The following is a 27,050-nucleotide window of genomic DNA, read 5'->3' as shown; positions in this document are numbered from 1 at the left end:
ATTAACTGGGAAAACTACTCATGTACCAACTCCTTCACTCAACGCTTTCTGGAATTCATAAACTCCAGTGCCCTGGATCAACTTATCCACACCCCCACCAGGGACAACAATATCCTAGATCTAGTCATTACCAACACGAGTGACTGGTGTTCCACACCTGAAGTCAACATCTCATTGGTCCGATCTGACCATAAGCTAATCACCCTAGATATCCACATCCTGCCCCACCCCCCATTAAGGAAACCACGGTAAAAAAATTCTCCAAAGCCAACTTCATGCTTCTTAAGACAGAAGTGGTAAACTTCATGACACCCATGCAGATGGACAATACAGTTACGACTACTGAATCCTACACAATTGCACTTTATAAGCACTTACATGAGTGCATGGATTGTGCTATCCCAAAAAAGAACCAAGACGCTATCCTCCAAAAAAAGGAAGCCAATCTGGTGGTCCCCTGCCATAAACAAACTGTACAACAGAAGGAAGAAACTGTTGCAAAAGAGAGTAAAATCCCATGAGTGGAGGAGCTCCCTGGTCAGCCTCAGTAAGAAGCTGCAATCCCTGATAAAATCCTCCAAAGCTAGTTATGAAAACAAAATTGCCACTGAATCTAAAGACAACCACAATGCATTCTATAGCTATGTCAAGAATCTCAATGGCAACACTCAGATCTGCTCTAAGTTACAGCACTATGGCACTAAATATACAGACCCAACTGATATTGTCAACATCCTGGCAGATAGGTTCAGTGCTAACTTTACCCCTCTCTTACCCCATAAAGGGCCCATCTCTATACCGGAAGAATGCAAAGTTCCTGTAATTGTGGCTGCACAGGTAAAAACTACACTCTCCAAAGCCAAGAACACAGCAGCCATGGGACCAGACAACATCCCAGGCTGCATTCTACATGAACTACAGGACGAACTGGCACCCCACCTAAGTACCATGTTCAGTCATAGCCTCACCTCAGGCTTTGTGCCCGCTGAATGGCGCACAGCGACGGTTATCCCACTCCACAAGGGGGGAGCCACCACAGACCCCGGGAACTACTGCCCCATTAGCCTGATGAGCCTGGTCTGCAAGGCCATGGAATGTATCATCATAGAACTTATAAACAAAGACATTGGTAATCTCCAAACTCTGGACCCCACCCAGTTCGGGTTTATAAAAGGCAGATCATGTCTCCTAAACCTGATAGACTTCTTTGAAGCAGTCACCAAAGCCGTAGATGAGGGTAAGGTGGTTCACACAGCCTATCTAGATCTTGCCAAGGCTTTCAACAGCAGCCCCCACTCTGGAATTATAGATAAACTCACTAAACTAGGTATAAATCCCCATGTCTCAAGATGGGTTGCCAACTGGCTCACTGACAGAACCCTCACTATGAAAGTAGCAGACTCCAAATTCGACTTCAGACCAGTGACAAGTGGAGTACCACAGGGTTCAGTCCTGGGTCCTCTCTTGTTTGGTATCTACTTCTCTGAAGTACAGGCTAACACAGAAGATCTTTGGCTAATGAAGTTCACAGATGACTGCAAGCTAGGAGCCATAATTGAAACTCCTAATGATGTGGACATCCTACAAAAAGGCCTCACTGAGACAGATGCCTGGTATCAAAGCCATGGCCTCAAGCTCAATGCCAAAAAGTGCATTGTCATCCCCTTTGGTAAAAACTCTGTACCAATGAACTACAACATAGGTGGTAGTATACTTAACACCGAAAGTGTGATAAGAGACCTTGGGACACAGGTGGACAGTAGTCTCTCCTTTGATAATCACATCGTCACAGTAGTCAGGCAATCCTTCTATGTGGCACACCTCATCACAAAAGGTTTCTCATCCAGAAAAAAAGTGGTCATTGTTCCCCTCTACTCATTACTCATTAGACCCATTATAAAGTACAATGCCTCTTTTGGTATGTACCTCACAAGACATCTACAACCACTGGAAAGGCCGCAGAAATACCTCACAAAGAGGATTACCGACCTCAAATAGATGCCCTTCGCAGACCATCTCAAAAAACTCCAGCTTTACTCTGTCACATATCACCTAGTCAGAGGTGATCTCTGCCGAATGTACAAAGCTATGTCAAACCCAGAGCTATTGGACATGCTCCACTTAAAGAAATCCCAATCCCTCCGAGCTACATGCTCTAGGGACCTAAACCTTCTCAGCACAATAAAGAGAACATGCCGGAGGGATAGATTCCTGCCCCAGAGACTTCCCATACTCTGGAATAAACTACCTATCTATATCAAACAAAGCTCCTCATTAGCACTCTTCAAGAAAAATCTTGATGATTGGATGGAAAATAGGAAATTCATCCTGGGGATCACTTCTGTGGCTCTGCTCAACAGTGGCACAGGAAAATAATTTTCTTGGGTGGCAAAAGCCAGGGTACCTTTTTGGCTGGGCTTGTATAGGCCCTAGTGCCAATAGCCTAGTATCTACCTATGAACCTCAGTCCAATGGTCTAGCTGAACATACAGTGCAAAGTGCAAAGCAGTTTCTTTAAAGGTCAAAGTGTGACAATATCAATGTGTTCTTGAATTTGCTTAATCTCCGAAACATACCCCGTGATGATATTCTTGGCTCCCCTGATAAAAGACTACTTTGCAGGCAAACTAGAACTATGCTACCCATTACTTCTAGTTTATTGAAGCCTACACCTAAAAACAATAAAACCATCAAAGCTCAGTTGTTGAATAAGTGTAATATTCAAAAATCTAGTTACAACAGATCGAACAGATTACTTTGTCCATTGAGGGAAGGAGAGACAGTACAAATCCAAACAACAAAAGGCTTTGATCGAATAGGACAGATTACAGGCATTTGTGCAGAGCCAAAATCATACCTGTTAGACTCTGTGGGTGTGGTGTATAGCAGGAACCGTAGATATTTTCTTCCTGTACCAGAACCATCTTCACCATCACAACATTGCGTCTGTGATGTAGAATCCAAATCTAAGAGTGAATCAGACACTGTTTCCATATTAGAATGTGTTCAAAATTCTGATTCCATTCCAGAAAATGATCCAAAGTTTCCACAGTTCAACCATTTTGCAGAGACAGTTCCAATTGCTAAATCTCATGCCCAATTTTATGTCACACGATATGGGTGAGTATCTAAGCCTAGTGTGAAATATGCAGCAACGTGGATCTGATTGTATATATCTGTGTATTTAGTATTGTATAATGTATGACCAAGAATTACCTGTGATTTCTGTATGCCAAATAGCCTTATAATGTAATGTGATCTATTTCTCAAAGAGGGAGGATGTAGATTAGAGTGCAAGTGATGTGTATGCTGTATCTTTAAGAAGCACGTCAAGGCTATACGTGCAGGTATAAATTCTAGACACGTGCAATCCCTAGTGCCATTTTGGAAGAGCAGCTAGGGACAGATCATGCAAGATTGCAGTTGCTAATTTGTATATAAGTTACTTAAGTTAAAGTCAGTAATCTTCTATAGTGATGTGTTTGTATACAATAAAGCTGCTCAAACAGAACCCACGAAGACTGTCCTGTTGTATCCTAGATAGGAGAGTGACAACATGTTAAGTTTGGAGAAGCTGGAGGAGAAGTCATTAATGAAAAGTAAGGAGAGTTACATGAATAGACGTGGAGAGATTATCTTGGAAATATGTTGTTGTTGTGTCTTTTGACTTTTACCGGTTAGGGGTCGCCACAGTGGAACTCCGGTCCACTAATGATTGGCAGTAGATTTTTACGTGCCAAGTTGCCAGCTCTGACGCACAACCTTCAAAGCAGGTATGCCCATTCACGCATGTCTCCACACAGAAGACGCTTTAGCTGAGAATCGAACAGGACAACGTCTTACTGTGAGGCAACAACGCTACCTCAGCATCACCACCGCAAATATATATGGAACCATTTTATTGTAGGGCTACCAACATTAAATTTCGTAAGTTTATGGTGGAGAAAGCTGTGATTTACAGTTTCAAAGGCTCTAGTAATACTTATAAATAGGCCACTGATTAACTTGGATTCATTTACATTGCTGAATATTTGATCTGTTGCAGTACAAGGCAGTGTTGGTGCTAAAGGATTTATTTTTCATCATAGAGAAGTTTATATTTCTTGGTATGATCAAAATTCTGTTTATCTATAAGTTTTTCACATATTTTAAGCAGGCAAAAGGTGATTGACCTATAATCTTATGCATTTCCTTGAGTGTAGTTTCTTAGCAAAAGGGATTATGACAATATGATTAAAGAATGTAGGAAATATTCTTGAAGTCAATGATAGGTTATAGATGTTTGTAAGTGGTCATGCAAATGAGTACTTGCCTTTTTAAGAAAAGAGGGTTACAGTTTGGAGAAATATGCACAGCATTTTTTTTAACTTAGTGCTTTCTTGAACTTTTGTAATGGTAGTTTTCCAGAATTAGAAGTATTGAGTGTAGGCTGATAATGTTTACAGATGGAAAGAGTGTGCCAGGGAGGACTGTGATATGTTTATATATGGCAGGGAAGTTTGGTTAAGAGGAAAAGTTATTTGTTATGCCATGAATAGTTTCAGATAGGAAGAGTCTGTAATCATTGACAAAGTTTTGACTTTTTGTAATTGGGTGTAAAGAGGTGGACTTTGTGAATCTGTATTATTTCCTATAAGTAGTTTGGGTTTCTTACAGAAATCCCTTTGCATCATTAGTCACTAATCTATCCCTCTTTATTAGCACTGCATATGTGTCAATTAGCGACACACATTCGTTTTCAAATGCGCAAGGATTTGCCCCTAGTCAGGAACATTTTTTTTAACCCTGGGTTACGGGAAGGGTATTTTTGTCCCCTAAGTCTTCTGTTTTACTAATGAGAAAGACTGCATCCTATACAAAGGTAAATTTCTCCATAAAGAAATTTAACTCTAAGTCTGTGGCTATTTGCATGTATAATGGGGAACAATTTATGGTATTTAGTGGGTATTTAGTAAGGCACCTTTGTTTTTAGGAATAGGTCTGTAAGCAAGAATACAAGATTTTTTAATAATTTTAAAGGACCAATTTGACATTATAAGGCAATGGGTCACTTAAACTGTTGGGGAAGAGTAAGACATCTATGTTTTAAGATACTGATGAGGAGGTCAAGAGGAAAACTCTTCTGTATTACGGAATTTGGTTTGGTAAGCTATTTTTCAAGCTGCTCTAGGTTATAGTGTATAAACATTTTATACAGTGGATGGATATAATGCTGTGTTAGAGGCATTTATATTGAAGTCACCTAAAATGATAATATTGTGGTACTCCTGTGGAGAAAATGTTGAGGAATGATAGATGAAGGTTAGATACAGAAGAATCTATCAACAATTAATCTGCATTATCAGCAGCTGTAGGGTAAATAAAATGATTTATAGTATTTAAACAATTTTTTGTCCCATAATGTCAATGTGTTTTCTGGCTCCTTAATTGCAAGCTCTGCAAATTTGAAAAATAAACTGTAATTGTCCAAGAAATGCAACAAATCTGAAACCTCACTTGAATATTATTGCAGCATTTTGGCAGTGGTACTTTAGAATCCAGACCCCCCCAGATGTGTGGAGACACCACCTGCAACATATACATATCTATGGTTTACATTTATTTTGTCAAATGTTTCTTTTTTCGAATGGAATGAACACCTGCATGTGTGATTGAGAATCAACTTATTGTACATGCCGGCTTTCAGTACTATGCAAGATTGTGATGCAGTGAGGATGAGGGAATTTGCCCTTTTCCCACTGTAGTGTCATCTTGGAGTTGGTATATATAATTAGCAGGGGTTTGGTGGGTGTAGTCCCCTACACAGAGGGTATAGGAAGGCTAGGCCCCTGTAAAAAACAGTGTTTACGTCACCTTTGTTATTACTTATTATTATTTTACCAGGAAAGTTTGACTGGGCACAGGTGCCATTTTTCAGAAGAGGCCCAGGAAGAAAAGTCAAGGTAACACATTTAATGCAATCAAGATTTTCAATAGTGGATTTTATAATGCAGTTTCAGTGAATACTCTAGTAAACAAAAATAAACAAATACAATCATACATAAAGAATACATAGTCTAGTAATCAGTATAATATTTGTATTGATATTCACAAATGTTAATATACAAGCATTGCATTGAGCATTTACAGATCGAAGACTGGTGTAGCAGTAATGGAGAGGTAGCGATGGAATGGTAATTTGGTTGTGCTAATTAGAAACAGGTATGGTAGTTTAAGTACTACAGTAAAGTTAGGTTTTAGAAGCATATAAGCAGGCTAAGTGATTTAGTGCTTTAAAGAGAGGTATAAGAAGGTTATGAAAGATGTTAGAAGAGGTTGTGTCTCAGGTGAGGAGCAGGGACAAAGCCAGGAGGCAAACAGGAAGTCTTTTTGTAATAGTTTGAAAAGATGAAGGTGTGAAATAGACCTGACTGATATAGGAATTTTATTCCACATTCTAGCTCCCTTTGTGGTTTGTAGATGGCAAGCGGTTGTTTATCATTTGATCGAAGGGGACAGTTTGGTAGCTAGAATTGAAGTATTGAGCTAATTGCTGGGTAGGCAAATAGGATATAGGTGATTTTATTGATTAAGATGAGCTGGATATAATATAGGTGGTGAGCAGGTTTGAGGCAGTTACGTGATTTTAGTGCTAAGCAGTGGTCAGTCTGATACGTTTTCTTTTGTAAGAAAATCTGGCAACTTTGTTGTAGCTTTGTTCAAGTTTAGAATGAAGTGAAGCCTGCAAGTTGGTCATAATAGTGGCTGCTTATAGGAGAGAAGGTAAAAGGTAATTGTTTGCTAGAGTTAATTTTGCAGGGTTTGTAAGGAATTTCTTTAATCTATGAAAGGTACCTAGTTTACGATGAGTTTTCTAAATGCTGTTGTGGATATGTAATTCAACGTTAACACTGTTAGTGATTGCCATGCCAAGTAGTTTTAAGTATGCGAGGTAACTTCAATCATGGTAATATTTAAGGAAGAAATTTTAAAGTTTTTTTTTTAATTTTTATGGCAATGGGATTTTGGAAAAAAGAGGAGTAATTTAGTTTTTGGATTTAATATCAGGTGATTATCCTTTAGCCAACTTTCAATAGTTAAAGTTTATGTCTGATAAATTGTTTTTTGAGCATTTGTGCTCACTAATTTGAGGTCTGATATGTTGCTTTTTTTAATGAAACAACACGCACCTGTATATGTTGTTGTTGTTTGTCTTTTCGGCTTTTCCCAGTAAGGGGTCGCCACATTGGAACTCTGGTCCGTTAATGATTGGCAGTAATATATATATATATATATATATATATATATATATATATACCAACTCCGAGATTGCACTACATTGCGAAAATGGGAAATCTTCCCTTTCCGCACTGCATGGAGATCTCCATTTAGTCCGGTTGAACTTTTACAAGTTCGAACATATGGTCTCGGCAATATGTGGTTCAAACGTGTAGACGTTTGATCTACTGAAGGGGACCCATATATATATATATATATATATATATATATATATATATATATATATATATATACAGAGAGAGAGAGAGAGAAGAAAAAGAGCTGCCAGCACTCACAATAGAAATAGCTTGTTTACTTTATGTCCTAAAAATACAGACTGTAGTTTCACCTTCATGGTCTTGTCACTATGAATCTAATCAGTTCATGACACTGACACATTTAAATAATGTCTCATGAAGACACATGATTAGCAAAAGCACTACAAGTGCTAAATAAATATATATATATATATATATATATATATATATATATATATATATATTGCTCAAATTTAAAAAAATAATAATAGGATCAAAATAAATTTTAGCTGAAAAATAGATAATGAAAATATCATTAGTCCATTAAGTATTGCAACTCATCATCATCATCATCAACCCCCTTTTCGCATTTTCTACATGGAGTCGGGAGTGTCGTGTTAACTACCTCCAGCTCTCTCATGCCTGACTGTTGCAGATCTTTTCTCACACAATTGATCCACCTCTTTGTCGGATGCTCTCATTTCCTCTTACCTTTTATCTGTCTGTCTCAAATCTATTTCTCCAGATTTTCTTCTGTTTTTATGCACATGTGCCCAAACCGCCATAATCTCTTCTCTTTCATCTTTTCTGCAATTGGAGCTACTTTGGCTTCTGCTTTTAACGTCTCATTTCTACGTCTGTCCCACAGTGTGCATCCTACCACCCATCTCAGGCACTTCATTTCCATAACCTTTAGCTTCCTTGTCTGCTGTGCCTTTACTGCCCAGATTTCTGTACCATACAGTAGTACTGGTCACACCACTACCTTGTACACCTTACTGTTCAGCTTCTTCTGTTATACACTACCCCTGACACTCTATGCCAGTCGACTGTAGACTGTCTGAATGAAGAGGTCTAGCTTTGATCACTTCATTCAGACTTCCTTTATCCTCACCCATCCCTTCCAGATACTTGAAGCTATTAACCTGTTCCACTGTCTTGCTTTCTATCTCATGTCTCATCTTCTTCTAATTTTCCGAATTTGCTGCCATTACCACTGTCTTATCTGTACTTCATTCCATGTGCCTTCAGTTTGCATTTCATTCAGCTATCCTTTGCTGGAGTTCTTGCTCAGATCCTGCCTGTAATGCCACATTATCTACATACATCAACTTTGTTGATCTGTTCCCTCTGACCTGTTTGCTAATGTGTTCCATCGGATCCCCTTCAAAGGATCAAAACTGCAGAGCATTGAACCTCTGATCATCAAATATCAGAGGATTGAAGTGCTGCAATATTGAACCTTGCGAATGAAGATCGCCGTACAGTGCAGAATGAAAACTTTACCATTCTGTTCACTGTAGTGCGATCTCGGAGTTGGTACATTTATGTAGCAGGGGGTGTGGGGGGTGCAGGGGGTCTTGCTCCCCTGCAAAAATGTGAAATAAAAAGTTTTCACATTTTAGGTTTTTTTTTGTAGGTTCAATATTGCAGCACTTTCATCCTCTGGTCTTCGATGATCAGAGATTTGATGTTCTGCAATTTTGATCCTTTGAAGGGGATCCAGTCCATCACCAGTATGAACAGCAGTGGGTTCAGAGTCGAACCCTGGTGCACACCCACTCCCACTGGGAACCCCTCTGTGAGACCGAACACTGTTTGTACTTGAGTCATTGGGTGCTTGTATATAGCCTCCACTAATTCTACCAATGTTTCTGGGACTTCAAACCACCACAGCACTGGCAAAATCAGATTTCTTGGGACCTTGTCATACGATTTTCTCCAAGTCTAGGAATACCCAGTTGGACTCTTCCCTCATCTCTAGCTTATTCCCAACTATCTGTCTCACTGCAAACATTGGGTCAGTTGTGATCTGAATCCGAATTGCTCATCTCCCATCTTACTTTCTACTACTCTGGATATCCCTTTATCAGTCACCCACTCCAGGACTTTCATGCAATGTGACAGGAATTTCAGACCTTTCTACTCTCCATGGTTGTGAATGTCTCCTTTGTTCTCGTACACTGACGTAAGTATGCTTATTCTCCAGTCATCCGGGATACATCTTTTTATCCACACTGCTATGGCTACCTTAAGGAACCATTTCTCCCCTATCTTATCCAGCATCTTTATCATTTCTGCTGTGACCTCATCTGAGCCTGCTGCCTTCCCTGATCTCATTTTCCTTAGTGCTGTTCTTACTTCATCTAGGGTGGGCTCCTCTTCTTCTCTCATTGTAGGCTGTGTCTGGGGTAATACAGCTTCTGTGGGGCTTGCAACCTGATGTAGTTTCTTTGTGCCATCGACAAAGTCACTTTCCAAAAGCTGGTAGAGTACCTCTGATACCCTGTTCTTTGCTATTGCAACTCCTTTCTTAGCTTCTTTGTTAGCCAGCCAGTATTCCTTCCTAGCCAGGTCCATCTTTTCTATCTCCCACTTCTTCCTGCACTGCTTGTTTCTTTTGACGACTTCCTGGACTTCTGCATTCCACCACCAGCTTTCCTTATGTACCTTATTTCCATACCTGGCTTGACCACATATCTGTTCATTAAGTATTGTAAATGCAGAAAACTTAGTTTAACATATTCAACATGGAAAATAACAAGAACCATCTTACAGAGACATCTAGTGGATAAAGGGATATATTACAGCTGACTATTTCTGCTGCATATAGAGGCATCTAGTGGATAAAGGGATATATTACAGCTGACTATTTCTGCTGCATATAGAGGCATCTAGTCGATAAAGGGATATATTACAGCTGACTATTTCTGCTGCATATAGAGGCATCTAGTCGATAAAGGGATATATTACAGCTGACTAGTTCTGCTGCATATAGAGGCATCTAGTCGATAAAGGGATATATTAAGCTGACGATTTCTGCTGCAAGTGCTGGTAGTTTTTTTCCCCTCATTAATCATTTTGTTCAATATACCTCGGATTGTACGTAACCATTTATTATTTTATATATGTACATACATATACAATGGATATAAAAAGTTTACACACCCTTTTAAAAAGGCCTGCTTTTTGTGATATAAAAAATGAGACCACAATAAGTCATTTCAAAACTTTTCCCATCTTTAATGTGACCTATAACCTGTACAATTCAATTGAAAAAGAAACAAATCTGCTCGGGGGAAAAATATAAAAAATAAAAAATGTACAATAAGCTGGTTGCATAAGTGAGCACACCCTTAAACTAATACTTTGTTGAAGCAGATTTAATTACAGCATTCAGTCTTCTTGGGTACACACCTGCCATCAATTAAAGAGACTCTGATTAACCCCAAATAAAGTTCAGTTGTCCTAGTAGGATTTTCCTGACATTTACTCAGTTGCCTGCTACAGCAAAAGCCATGGTTCGTAGAGAGCTTACATCAATGGGATCTCATTGTTGAAAGGTATCAGTCAGGAGAAGGGTACAAAAAATTTCCACAGCATTGGATATACCATGGAACACATCAAAAAGTGGAGAAAATATGGAACAACAGTGACACTGGAAAGAACTGGACATCCCTCCAAAATTGATGAAAAGACAAGATGAAAACTGGTCAGGGAGGCTGCCAAGAGACCTACAGCAATACTGAAGGAGCTGCAAGAATTTCTGGCAAGTACTGGTTGTGTACTACATGTGACAATAATTTCCTGTATTCTCCATATGTCTGGGCTATGAGGTAGGGTTGCAAGACGGAAGCTTTTCTTACACAGAAAAACATCCAGGCCTGGCTAAAATTTGCAAAAAAATACATCACGTCTCCCAAAAGCATGTGGGAAAATATGCCATGGTCTGATGAGACCAAGGATGAACTTTTTGGCCACAATTCCAAAAGGTATGTTTGGTGCAAAAACAACACTTTGCATCACCAAAAGAACACTATCTCCACGGTGAAGCATGGTGGTGGCAGTATCATGCTTTGGGGTTGCTTTTCTTCAGCTGGAACTGGGGCTTTAGTTGAGGTGGAGGGAATTATGAACAGTTCCAAATACCAGTGACTTTTGGCCCAAAGCTTCAAGTGTCTGCTAGAAAGCTGAAGATGAAGAGGAATTTCACCTTTCAACATGACAATGACCCCAATCATACATCTAAATCAACAAAAGAATGGCTTTACCAGAAGAAAATTAAAGTCTTGGAATGGCCCAGCCAGAGCCCAGACCTAAAGACAATAGAAAATCTGTGGGGTGACCTGAAGAGGGCTGTGCACAAGAGATGCCCTCGCAATCTGACAGATTTGGAGACTCCTACCCAAGAAGACTGAGTGCTGTAATTAAATCAAAAGGTGCTTCAACAAAGTATTAGTTTAAGACTGTGCGCACTTATGCAACCAGCTTATTGTACTTTTATTTTTTATAGTTTTTCCCCTAACAGATTTGTTTGTTTTTCAATTGAATTGTACAGGTTATTGGTCACATTAAAAGTGGGAAAAGTTTTGAAATGATTTATTGTGGTCTCATTTTTTTATATCACAAAAACCTAGCATTTTAACAGGGGTGTGTAAACTTTTTATATCCACTGTGTATGTATATATATATATATATATATATATATATATATATATATATATATATATATATGTGTGTGTGTGTGTGTGTGTGTGTATAAACATCTATTAATCTAGCTATCCCCTCTGTTTATATATATATATATATATATATAGAGAGAGAGAGAGAGAGAGACAGAGAAACACACACACACACACACACACACACACACACACACACACACACACACACACACACACACACACTAACCTTGAGAATGCTGTACCTTGGACAGGAGGGATGCAAAACTTTAAATTTAGAATAATTTTCTCTTTTTATAGATACAGACTCAATATTTCAAAGAGTGAAATTGTTTTCTTTTGTAAATAACATTGTCGGAAATCTCTTTATAAATCTTGATTTTTTTCTGAAACAGAATACACTGTTTTCAGTGTATAAAGGACATTAATTCAGATATCTCATAAAATCTTTAAAATTTCATAATAATCTGCATTTGCTGAACCTTCATAATAGGACTTTTGATACTGTTTGTGGTACCATATGAAGTTTTGTTAATTACGTAAGAGTCTTGTTTAATCAATGCATTGATTATTTGCAAAACTTCATCTCATGATAACTGTCAGGTATCACCTATTTCAGGACTAGACTGAAATCTCAGACTGAGACATCTGGCTCTTGACTCTAAGTCCAAAATCTTTTTGTTTTGTATTTTTTATCTTTATAGAAGACTTGATTTGTGATACATCTGATGTTAGAACATGTACAGCAATTTGTCAACAAGAATATAATTTTTATGCAGGAACTTAATTACATCAAGTATTTAATAAGTCTGAAACTTTATTATTATCAAGTAATAACAGAAGACTTGGTTTTGATTTTTAAATGCTTTAAATATGTGTCCTTTTGCATTGTCCTGGATCTAAATTTCATTCAATACCCACAAAAACACAAGGAACAACGGTATTTTACTTAATTTTGGCAACCATTCCTGTAGCTTGAAATTTAGGATCTTCCAGTGCCAAATGGTTAAACTGTGTAACAGTTTCTCAAGAAATGTGAGACCTTTTGGCACTGTCAGTGAATTCAAGTTCACATTCGACTCATTTTTGTCACACAGAGTGTATAAACTAATTTATCCAAGATACAGACTCCTAGATAGACACTTACAATCCTTTTGAATATCTTTGTTAGGAAACATTGAAAGACTGCTTGTACTGGACAGCCAGAATTAAAACTTATCTTTTTACAATTTGTTTCATTCTATAAAACTCTGTCAAAACTTAACATTTTACTTAATAGGAAATAAATTTAGATAATTCATCTGCTGAGATAAAAAGACTGTTTCAGAAGCCATTGTAAGGCCCATTCAGGAAGCTGTTCAGAAATCAAATGTGTTACCTGTATAACTAAAGAGCGATTGGAGATCCTTTTTACAGTTGTCCGAGCTTTTAAAATTGTCAGAGTTGATTAAAAGGTTATCTGAATCTGATGCCTCTAGATCAAAAGAAGGAAAAAATAGTGAGGTCTGTGTGTGCTGATTGCAGTTTGTTGTAATATGAAGAAAGAGAAACATTTTTAGCATGAAACTGCCATGAATGCACTCATGACAGAACCCCTTCTACAAGGTAATTCTTCATAAGAACCAGGAAACTGTTTCAATGCACAAGACAACCACAAGCAGATAGAACACAATAACTCCTCCAGTGAACTCAAGCAGGTACTGGCAGCTATAGATCCTAAAAACTAGAAACTTACAAGCTGTACCTAGGCAGATGCCTTGGGCCTGGTGCTAGATGGAAGACCCTATGTAGAGCCAGTGATAGAGAGAGAGAGAGATAAGTTGCAATGAAGCAGCAGCATGAGAAATAGCCAGTACCACACAATGCTGAAGATGTCTTGTGTTTACTGTGGATCTGGGGAGTATGTGTGTGTGTGTGTGTGTGTGTGTGTGTGTGTGTGTGTGTGTGTGTGTGTGTGTGTGTGTGTACTGCAGCTATGGGACTGCAATAATTGCAAAATGTGAAGATGCCACAGAGTAGGGTTACATCAAGAAGGGAAGGGATACCTACATGATGAAGAGATGGCCCACTCCCAAGCACCTGACACTTGTCTTCAAGGGGAATAAATGGGATAATTAGGCTCTTGTTTCAGACAAGGAACAAATAGGCCATAGAGCTCCTTCCTTGACCAGGGAATGAACAGGGCTGGTTCTTGGCCTTTTGGAGAAACAAATGGGCTTTGAGTCAAAGCACATGGTATGTGGCATGGTACAAGCTATTTCACTTAACTTTTACTAGCTGTAACACTCATCTATATCTGGCAATTATTTTTGTAGCTTTATTTAACTGCACCACCTGTTCTGCCAAAGTAAGGACCCCTCTCCTGCAAGTCATCTGACCATGGAGCATGTATACACCCTGACAGACAAGAGGCATCTGTGTCTTTTGCTCTTTGCAAACAGTTTCTGGGTCCCTATCAAGATTTAGTAAACTGTAAACAAACTTCATGTTTCATAATAGGTAGCTCCTATGGTTAGCAGTGAGCTGGAGGTCTCCTTTTTAACTTAAAATTGCCCTTCCTAACGTTTTCCTAAAATCTGCTGTTCTTTTGGCAAATCTGACCTTCATCAGAAGTAGTCTGATCCCTTAAGCAAACAGTCACTGGTAACCAACCTCTGTTCCCTTTCCCTCATCTTTCCCCTTCACACTAGCTTCCTCTTCACTCTAACTTTCCTTGGACACAGTCTTTCTTTTTTCATTAGTATCTTACCTGCAACATTGGTCTGAAATCAGCTCATTATCAGTTTGCTTACTCCTCTCACTCAGCTTTTCTTTTACTCTATTTGCTCATATCCAGAAATTTCTGACTCACTGCATTCTGTGCATTGCAGAACTCAAAATCATTCACAGGTTGTTTTTGGATACTCATACTTTTCTGGATGGGTGGAACTTGCTCTCTAGTGTTTGGGATTGCTATACCCCCCTAATCATTCCCAATACCACCCATCCTGCCCTCATCTTCCTTTATAGATGTCTGATTCCTCTCTCAAATCCAGTTATCCAGTCACATTTCAATTACCTCTTTCAACAACGCTTCATCCATTACAGACATATTTCAGCCAACCCTAACCTTATCCTCTCCTCACAAATATTACTGTCCAAAGCACCAGTCTCCTTTTCCCCTTCTACTCTTTCTACCCATATTCAACCCACTCCAAAAATCTCTATTCCACATGGAGCTATCCCTCCAATATCTCTTTTCCTCACTCAGCTACTCCATTTCACCACAATACAGAGAATCTCTGTCTTCATCTTTCACTGGATTCCTATAATATATTGTAGATGGGTGAATGAACAAGAACACTTCTCCATCTAGCTACTTAACTGAATAAACTACTTGAAACTTCAACAAGGCATCTTTATTTATGCCACAGGGACGGCATCAGAGAGAGTCTCCTAGATCTGATAGCTAAAGTCATTTTTATCTGGAATAATCTTTTGAACTCCATTTCTTGTTAGTCTTGCCAGCTTCTGGGTCACAGGTGGGCTACCAGACCTGACTTGAGTTGTCTGGATTACCTCTGTTTTCAGTTGTATTAACTATTTCAGTGCACACAAGGACTCTGGAAAACTAGTATTCTCCAAGTTCTTGGTACTATCCAATGCATTTGACACCATACCAAACTGGATTCTTCTCAGACTCTACTCAATTGGCCTTGATCAAGCCTTACTCTCCTGGATCCATAGTCATCTCTAATAGATTCCCCACTGCTATGGGGCTAATAAAGCACTCCCCATTTCTACCCATCTCAGTCAGTGTTCCACAAGTTTCAATACTAGGTCTTACAGTTTTTTCAATAATTTTAAAAATAACTTACACACTCTCATTTAATATGCTGATGATATCATTCTGTCTGTGTTGCTAACACTGCTTCAGATTTCAAGAAAAAATATGCATTTTCCTCCTTTGAGTTATGGCTCAAAATTCAAACTTCAAAATGGGTATGTCTTTGATATATGTGCCACAACAATGGGTCTGTACTTTAAATCATCAGTACTCTTATGCATTTTTGGAATTCCAAAGAAGGAAGGAATAACTGGGTTTTTAATTGTATGAAATGTATAAATATCCAGATCAATTCTACCTTCCAATAACAATTCTTCCAAAAATAAATCAATGTCCTGATCAGCTATATTAATTTCACAACGTGAAGTTGTGACATATGTACCAGTATGATAAAGCATTTCCATCATGTGTGCACAGTATTGAAAAGAATTGACAATAACAGTCCCACCGCACTTATCAGGTTATTCTTATAGATCTGTCATGCCTTAATGATTCAAAAATATCATGTTTGTGAATGCTTATATTTGGAATTATAGAATACCTGTGTTCACCAGCAAGTTTCTAATAGTTGTTAGTACATTCTTTTTCAAATGCCTGTAATATGGGGAATGTAGGGGGATTAAAAATAATTTTCTTCTTAAACTCTGTATGTGTTGTCTCATCCTTTCCCATAGTATTGAAGAAAATAGACAAATATAATCTTATAAAAAGTTAAAGCTCAATAAGTGAATCAGCAAGATAAAATGGAGGGGACAGGACAAATTTAAAACCTTTGGAAAATAAATTAAAATGATTACAAGTAATAGGAATATCGCTAAAGTTGAAAATATTGTATTGATTACAAGATACAGTAACACTGTCATTATGGTGTACGATCACCATCATTCCCTCTTCCTTTTCCCTTTCCCCTTCATTATCTGTTTTTCTGAATTGTGTATCCTCTATTCCTGAGGGTCCAGTAATGGGCTGTGTGGACTGTGCTTAAGTAGTTCGAGCAGCTAACCTTTCTGAACTCTGAAGATCTGGAAAATCCTGCTCATCATGTATATCAGATACAGGTGTGATAGCAATATATCTATCACTATCAGAAAATTCTGGTATTGATTGATTAAACCCTTTATCAACTTGCCTAGAATCTTCCTTAATATGGTGTACTTTATTCATTTTATAATGAAAATGATCTTGTTTAATTTTATTAATTTTCTTATCTAGGCTAAATTTACATTTGCAATCAAAAATATTACTATCTGCGGTGGTGGTGCTGCAGTAGCGTTGTCACCTCACAGTAAGATGTTGTCCTGTTCGATTCTCAGCTAGAGCGTCTTCTGTGTGGAGACATGTGTGAATGGGCGTACCTTCGTTGAAGGTTGTGCATCAGAGCCGGCAACTCAGTACGTAAAAATCTACTGACAATCATTAGCAGACCGGAGTTCCGTTGTGGCGACCCCTAACCAGGAAAAGCCGAAAGACACAACAACAACTTATAAAAATATTACTATATGCTACCCTATAATGATCAAACATTAAAACATTTAACATAAAATTATTAATCTGTTCAGCTTCTTTCCATAAATTATCAATTACATCTGAATTAAATCTATTAATCAGTTGGATAAGCTGAAGCCTAAATCGGTCAAATAATTCAGTAAAATCCTTAACCATAGCATCCTCTGAATGCAAACTGTTTGGAAATTTGAAAAGTCTAAGTACTTAAGGGAAATTTTAAAGTTTCACACATTCAGTAAGATATGCATTATCTAAATGAAGGCTTTTAACCTTCTGTAAACTTTTTTTTCAAACATAAAAATGAAATCAGAAAACAAACTTAGTATTCACAAAACTTGTAAAATAAAAAAGAAAAGCATGACTTTGAAACACCAAAAAGTATGTTAGCGCTTTCGTTTACTGACAATGTGTAAACTTCTTCAGACAATTCACATACAAAAAAATCAGTCCTTAAATAATTTAAAATAAATGACATAATTTCCTAAAACATCATTTCCTAAAGCTACCTTACCTCATTTTAAAGTAATAAAATGTAAATTACAATAAATGTAAAACAAGGAACTGAATGAGCTATATAATGTTTGACAACGACTGTATAGAAGATCATATGTGATGCATGTTTCCAACTGAAAATATATCAATACAGTTTCTTTTCATTTACATAAATGTATGATTGCATATGTCATAAGTGATAATGTCCATGGGCTGGTTCCTCCAGTGACATGTATTGGCCTTATCTGCATCCCAGATGGGGTCATGTAGTACCTATCCCTGTGGATACGAAGGGGTCTGTGACTTTATGTGTACTAGCTACAGGGTACCTTTCAATGACATATGAGGGACACAATGAGGGTATCTCAGATATACTCATCACTTTCACAATGCCATGTGACAAAACATGTATGGTTCCCACATACCACAGAGAAAAGAGGGACACCATGCAGGAAGTATATGCTATAGCCCATTTCCCTGAAGTACTGGGAGCCATAGGCTGCACCCTCATTGTAATAAAAAGCACCACCCGGGGAACTGGGAGGAAGGTTCATGAACAACATAGAAGATCACTCTATCAACTGCCAGCTAGTCTGTAATGCATATAGTATAATTTACAATGTGTCTGCAGGCCCCCGGGCAGCTAGCAGGACTCCCACATATGGCACACCCAAGACTTGTACTAACATCTTGTGGGAGTGACTTCCCATGGGGCATCTTACAGTTGCAATTATGCCTAATTACAAATAAGGGGCTTTATTGACCACACCTGGATTCATCTGATGGTGTCCTTCAATGTGGTCCTGGCATACGTGCAAAACAATTTTCAGTATGTGCAATGCTATACAACATGACAGTTAGGAGGCAGTTACAGCAGGCTGGGGGTGGTGGTTGTGATGCAGGAGGAGCAGTTCCCAGCACACCAGGCAGTGGAGGCTGAGCCAGATGAAAAGTCCATGGAGGAGTCGACATCAAGGGCTGATCATGCTAGATGCAGGCAGGTACAATATGCCACGGCACTGACAAAGTGGCAGCAGCTTGCACATAGCTTTGCCTGGTAGTAAAGCAAAGTAATGCAGATACTCAACAGTAAAAGTGATGCAGGCAAAGCCAACCTCAGGTTATGCTTACCCATGCATAGGCTTTGTAATGTGGCTAGGGTGGGGAGAAGGGAGTAGCCACCCCGTGTGCAAAGTACTAGGAGGCATTATCAACAGATGTCAATTAGTCTTCAGTAAAACTAATGCAATGCATTACCAGTATTCAAATGCTGGTATTGCATTGAGGATCAGAACTGAAGTGCTGTATGTGTGACATAAACTGTAGCAGCTGCTTGTCACATTCTGGCAAACAATTTGTTACAGTATGAAAAGGAAAGGAGTTTTTTTGATAGAACTAAGGCACTTTAGTACTCTCTTTGGCATAAACTATAGTAGCTGCTAGCTGTGTTGTAGCAAACAGTTTGCTACAGTTTAAAAAGAAAGAAGAGCTTTTTAACAACTTAAGCACCTAACAGTCTGCATGTGGCATAAACTGCAGCAGCTGTTTACTACAAAGTTAGCAAACAGTTTGCTGCAGTTGAAAGGAAAGAAGATCATTTTTTCTTTTGGAAGTAAAGCACTTAGCACTCTGTGACAAAGGACCATGTTTGTTTTGATCCTCATCTTACAGTTGAGGGAGGGGAGCACCAGATCAGGTGACAGTACCAGGCACGGAAATAGCTAGCTATACCTTTACATTGGCTGGTCACAGTGTGCTTAAGACAGAGGTAACCTCAAATAACAATGTGCAAGGGGCAGAGCATGGTTATCATCATTTGGATGGGGAAGGGTTTACAAAAGTGGATGACTTTCACAGGGAAATGTTTGAGTGTTGAAGACAATTAAAATCAAGACTGCACTTGTGTGAAGGGGGCTTGAGAGAGAGTGTGTGTGTGTGTGTGTGTGTGTGTGTGTGTGTGTGTGTGTGTGTGAGATGTACAAGTGTCTGTGGTAGTGGTATGAGTGTATGTCTGCTGGACACAGCCTCAGCAGTATTGCAGCCCTGCATATCAATCTGCTGGACAGGTCCAGAGTATGAATTGTAGAGAATTAAGCATCTCATGCATGGACCCTCCTATGAGAGTTGGCTCTACCAGGATTCACACTTAATGTACCATGGCCCTGGATAGATGTCGGTGTGCTTTGGAACTGTGACTGATGTCTATTACCAGATATACCACTGCTGCAATTGTGATGACCCCAGGGATATCATCTTCTGGCCACAGACACCTCCATACACTGCTGAGCTGCTAAAGAGATACTGCTGCTGATGTTTGTTTGTTACCATACCACTGCCTGCAATGTGTGGCCCCCAGGGTATCCTCTCCTGGCCACAGACACTCCTCAGCAGCTGTAGCTGACAAAGAGATACTGCTGCTGATGTTTGTTACCAGATATACCACTGCTGCAATTGCGATGACCCCAGGGATATCCTCTCCTGGCCACAGACACCTCCATAGCAGCTGAAGCTGACAAAGAGATACTGCTGCTGATGTTTGTTACCAGATATACCACTGCTGCAATTGCGATGACCCCAGGGATATCCTCTCCTGGCCACAGACACCTCCATAGCAGCTGTTGCTGACAAAGAGATACAGCTGCTTGAGCATGATCTAGATTGCCATGTCCATGATGGATATATATCAAGTCAGGAGTAGGAATAATATCTTTTGAAAATCAAACATTTAAATTGCTTATGGAATTCCTGATGTACTGGTATAACAAAAATCAGATAGTTTTAATAACTTGGCCAGTAAATTATTTGTCAAGAGGAATTATACCTTCTGTTATAGAGGAAGAACTCTACATATCTGGGATATCTCTGTTAGCTGATCTTATTGCACTTGAAGCTGCACACTGATATCCAGCATCACAAAGTGGGACTCTGTGGAGGTGTCACTGCTTCTGACAGAGGCTACAAACTTGACTGGTGGCTCACCACCCATTAACCTACCTTTCCATGCCAGGTGGACAGCTCTTTTTTCTGCAACATAAGTAATTGGTTGTCCTCTGGCAGACCATTGCATAAGTATGGTCATAGCCATCATCAGCATAAATGTGCACAACCAGATCTTTCCAGCACTTTCTTCAAAGACCCAGTTTGCCGAAAGTGCTGTTGGCCATACAGATGGATGGCCTGGAGCAGCACGCTGCATCAGAGAACTTTGTTTGCTGGACAGCTTTTTTAGCAGCCTCAGCAGTATTTTTCTGCTTGCTAAGCTTCTTAGGCATTGCTCTGTAAGTATGACAAACAGCAGTATTAGCATGTTGGTTTTGAATGACCCAGAAAAACCCTCATAAGACTGTTCTCTCCCTTACCATATATCATGATGCTGGTGTGTCTGACAGTCATATTTGTCTATCAAGACAGTTTAGTTAGACACATAACATTGCTGAGCAAATGTCCCCCACACTATGAGAGCCTTAACATTCCCACTCTCCAAGATGATATTACTGTTTCCTATCATTGTGAAAAATGTGCATGTGGTATGTATATGTGTGTGTGTGTGTGTGTGTGTGTGTGTGTGTGTGTGTGTGTGTGTGTGTGTGTGTGTGAGTGTGTACATATTATATACATATATATGTACATATATACATATATAAACTATAGAACATAGGCATGTGGTTTGGATAATACAAGGCCAGCCTGAATGTGTTCATGTGCTGTGGGTATTCGCTGATATGTGCATTCCTCATTAGGCTTAACAGTCCTTCAACCCAATTGCCTTACCCTAGAAGTCCCCTGTCACTCCACTAGTTTAAGAATTCATAAAAGCATTGTAAAAGCTAGTTCATTATGTACTTAAACAGCACAGCAGCTAAAGGTTCCCACAGTTTAAAAAGTGAAGCTTAGAAAGTAGCACTTACTTTGTAGAAGCTGTTATCCAGCACCTCTGAGCAATTAGCATAATAATCATCTGTTGCAGATTGAGATGTGGCTGGTCTGTGAACTCTTCTGTAATAAAATGGGACTCAGTGCTTCCACACATACTTATATCTTGCAAATGTTGGTGTCTGTATGTGGTGATTATCTAAACAAAGATTCATTTAATCACTATTTGTGAATTACTCACTTTCCATATCATGCTGACTGGCCAAGCTCTACTCTGAATTCTATACAGCATTGTGCACATGCTAGGGCACCTGAGGACAGCACTGCACATGTGCAATTCACTCCATGGTTCCAGGATATATATGTAATTTCATATCTATTATAATGGAATTGGAATCATTGTAATGTATGCTTTACTCATTGCAACCAGGCAGATAAAGTGCTCTCATGTGTCACACCTTAAAGTACAATTGTCAAATATTGTAATACAGTACATATTTTGGGCTGAACTGCAACTGGCCACACAAATAAGCTGCCCTCTGTTACACTCCAATTGGCACACCTGAGAATGAGTGTGAGAGGGAAGTACATGCTGTTTTTCTCTGTGATTTATCAAATACACAGACATGTCTACAGAGGGAGAAAACAATGCCCCTTTTAGGGCATAAAGGCAGAATGTGGAAGAAACATAATATTCATATACTTCCTACACAAGGACTACAGCCACAGGCTGTTACAATAAGACTATGAATGTCCTCAATATAAGACAGCGGCCTGGAATAGTTTGGCACAGGCAGTAGCATGCACCACTGGCATACCACACAGAGCGGTGAAAAGTGTCATCACTATTACAGTAATGTGATGTAATGACATTCCACCCTCCTTGGATGATGGGAGGTTTAGGTTAGAGTTGTAGAAGCACTAGTGTATTGTAAGTGGAGCTTGTTTTACCTACACATACAATCTGCCAGCGTGTGCCATCCACATGCGTTATACACTTCTAGTTCTCTCTCCATTGCTGCAGACACTATTGCAGAGACTGCTGCTGCACAGGAGGATGACAGAGCACCTTAGGGAGTGCCAGGGTGAATGCACCTGCTTCATACAGTACAGGTTTAAATGTTAGCAATCTGTTCAGGTAGTCTTCACAGCTTATATTTTTTCCTCTAACTGGCATCTGTGTGATGAGTTCCATAGTTCAAAGGTAGCAGTATAACGGTTAGATGCTAGTATTGTTGGTGCATTCATGTTTTAGCTGGACTGTATAAGCATCTTGACATGTTAAGCCTGTACTTTCAAAATACATATGATAATGGGTGCAGGTTCAATTCCCACTTAGTTGTCTTTCATTACATCACTGGTCATTTGTGATGGGTGTTTTTGTACTTTTGAGTACAGTGCCTGCAACATTATTAGAGAAAATATGTATTAGATGCATTTTTGCATTGTGTCTGTAAATTTATTTCACAAACTCTCTCTCTCAATAGACTTGGTCTGATGATATTACTATGTGTTTTACTGCATCCTCAGTTGGATGGTACCATGTAGCTCAACACATTAAGTGCGTGCCTTTCTTATTGTATGGGATATTGCCTGTGAGTATGATACATCTTCTCTTGTGTCATTATTGGTAATTCTGGGTGGGTGTGTGGTTGTAATTCTGAATAGAACATTGTAAGGGAAATGTGTAGGAGTTACATTTTTACTTTGTATCTGTACATTTCTTTCACGCATAATATTACTATATGCTTGATTGCAGACCTCAGTCAAGATGTTTAAGTAGCTCATGTCATGATGGCGATGGGTTTGATTTTCACTACTGTTGTCTATTCATCATTGATAATGTGGGATAGGAGTTTGTTGTTCTTTTGAGTATAATATTTATAATGTTATTGTACAAAGGAAATATATGAACTGCACGTTTTCATTGTATTTGTACTTCTCTACCCCCACCCTCTTCCTTGCTATCCTTTGCATTGCATACATTTATTTTATTTGCTAATTTGTTTCCCTTCATTTCTTTTGCAGTTGTATGCAATAGCATCTAGACCTGCACCCATCTTTTCAGCAAGGCCTGCCAGCCACACATGTGGCAACTCCAGCAGCACCCATAACATCTGGGTTCCAGGCTGCTAGAGTCACCTCCATACCTCCTATATCACCTGCAACAGACATATTAGCCAGACCTGCCCTGGACATTGGTGCAGTTGTACCTACCTGTAGCAGTGCAAATAGAGTTTACAGCTTTGTCATCCATCGTCAGCTTACGGATATTGTGGGGAACCCATTAGCAGGAGGTCACATGCCTGCATCAGCCAATTAAAGGACTTCCTCCCATAACTCATTGAGTCACAACCCTGCTCTGCATTGGCTCATCCATCTGAGCTAGGGCCCAGTTATGAGAGTGCCTTGGGGGGGTGAGTAAGGTCCTGCTGAGTGATGCCTGGAAGGAACAGCAGCTGTGAAACATACCCTATCCACCATCCTGCTGCTACTCTTTCTTTTGTATCCATGCCTGGCCCTGTTTCTTTTCCAATACTCCCCATCATTATTGTATTTCATTTGTTTATCTGATGTCTCCGTGTCCATTGTGCTCTCTCTCCCTCATTATGACAGTACCTCCCCTGACAATCTTATCTGTGTTTTATGTTTGTTTGTGTGCCCTTCTAACAGGCCCTAACCCTATACACACACACCTCCCTTATATATATATGTGTATATATATATATATATATATATATATATATATATATATATATATATAAATACACACACACACACACACACACACACACACACACACACACACACACACATATACACACACACACACACACACACACACACACACACACACACACACACACATATATATATATATATATATATATATATATATATATATACATACACACACACACACACACACACACACACATATATATATATATATATATATATATATATATATATATATATATATGGGTCTACTTGATATGATCGACATTTAACAATGTTGAAATCCATATGGCCGAGACCATATGCTCGACATCTGAAATGCCGAACATACAAGTAGACCAAAAAAAAAAGAAGAATAAAATTAACTTTAAAGATGCTAGCAGGGGAGCTCCGCCCCTGCACCCCCCCATGGGGGGCTCCGCCTCCCATCTCCCTTAACTTTAATATACCAACTCCGAGATTGCACTACAGTGCGGAAATGGAAATCTTTGCATTCCACACTGTACGGAGATGCTGGTTCCTCATGGTCGACATTTCAAATGTCAATCATATGGTCTCGGCCATATGGGTTTCTACATTGTGAAATGTCGACCATGTGAAGAGGAACCATATATATATATATATATATATATATATATATATATATATATATATATATATATATATATATAAATACGGATCCCCTACAGAAGACAGACAGCTCACAACACCGACACCCACATCGCCGCCACCAAAAGCCTGACGCACGAAATACTGACAGCAGCACAAATACTGCAGAAAATAACATTTCCTTTTTTCTGCTAGCGGGGGGGCTATGCACTCCTGCACCCCCTGTGGGGGGCTCCACCACTCACACCCCCCGTACCTTTAATATACCAACTCCGAGATCACACTACAGTGCAGGAATGGAAATATTTCCATTCCGCACTATGGAGACTTACCATTTCCACATTGTTGGTATTTTGTGTGTCGTGCTTTTGGTGTCGGCAATGTGGGTGTTGGTGTTGTGAGCTGTCTGTCTTCTGTAGGGGACCCATATATATATATATATATATATATATATATATATATATATATATATATATATATATATTTATTTATTTATTTTATTTTACATTTGTTTACCGGGCTAGTCTAACTGGATATATTTCCATTTTCAGTAGAGGCCCGGGGAGAAAAGCTCCAGTAGTAAACAATTTGATTTTAAATTGGAAATGACATTACAATACAAAACAATACCAAGATGTGAGTCATAGTTGTTACATAGTAAACGATAACAGTACAATAAAAATTCAGAAAGCATAATAAAAATAGAGGTAAAAGTTGGTATTACATTAAATGAAGGGATTATACAGGTATATGTTAAAGTATTTACACTAATACCAGTAATAGAAGGTGATTATAGAATTATGAACTGATATGTTTTGTGATAGTCAGAAGGAAGAAATACATTAGTATGTTCGAGTGTGTTCACCAGTTCCAGCTCTGCAGCAAGAAGTATGGAATGAAGTATAGGAAATTTTGTAGGAGGTGGAGATAATATTAGCAGAACTAGAGGGTTAGTCTGGGTTACTGCAGGGGCATAACCAGTGTGTCTTAAGGTGAATTTTGAGTTTTTGTTTAAAGAGAGACAAGGAGGAAAGTGATGTTAAGTCATTGGGAAGTAGGTTCCAGTCTTTTCCCACTGTGTTAGAAAACAGGGAGTCACCAGCTATGTTGTTAGTCTTGGTAATGCTAGCTAGAAGTTTACTAGAAGAGCGTAGGGAGTTTAAGTTTTTATAGGGGATTATGAGATTGGATAGTATTGGAGTGCTGTTGGGCTGGTAAAATATCTTATGGGCAATGGTTAGTTGGGAGATTTTCAGATGGTTTTGAAGTTCGAGCCAGCCTAGCTGTAGTAGATTTAGACAGTGGTGAGTTCTAAAGGGATTACCAGTGGCAAATCTAGCGATGCTGTTGTAGGCATGGGCCACTTTGGCAATGTTATTCTTTTTGAGGTTTGTATATATGGGAGAGGCATAAAGAAGAGTTGAAATTGAATGGGAGTTTGCAATCTTGGTTTTGGCTACTGGAGTTAAGAAAGTTTTGATTCTGTATAAGGAACCTATCTTTCTGTTGACAGCTTTAATGGTATTATTTATGTGGATATCGAATGTCAGGTTATTATCAATAGTGATTCCTAACAACTTGGTGGTAGAGTCAGGGTGTATAGTTGTGGAATTATTGGAAATAACAGAGAAATCAAAAGGGATGGACTTTCTGGTGGGTGTAAAGAGAAGGGGTTTGTTTTTTTTTGTATTGAGAAGGAGGCAACGCTTTGTAAACCAAGTTTCAACTATGTTGAATACATTCTGAGTCAGTGAATGTAGTTCAGTAGGGGAGCTTGCTGAGCATATTAAAGTTGAATCATCAGCTTATTGTATGCAGGTGGCTTGAGGGATTGCTAAATGGAGGTTGTTGATAAAAAGAGAAAAAAAAGTGGGCCTAGAATAGAGCCCTGAGGGACTCCCAGAATGACTGGTAGAAGGGATGATATATTATTTTCCAAGAAGACTGCTTGTTGTCTATTGGTTAGGCAGGATCTGAACCACTTAATAGCCAGAGAGTCCAGGGAAAAGGATTCAAGAATGTTGATAA

This window comes from Protopterus annectens, chromosome 10.part0 (genome assembly GCF_019279795.1).
Source record: "Protopterus annectens isolate FY-2018-M chromosome 10.part0, PAN1.0, whole genome shotgun sequence".
In the NCBI taxonomy this organism is placed as follows: Eukaryota; Metazoa; Chordata; order Ceratodontiformes; family Protopteridae; genus Protopterus; species Protopterus annectens.
The sequence above is the reverse complement of the archived record's forward strand: the minus strand, read 5'-3'. Positions refer to the sequence as shown.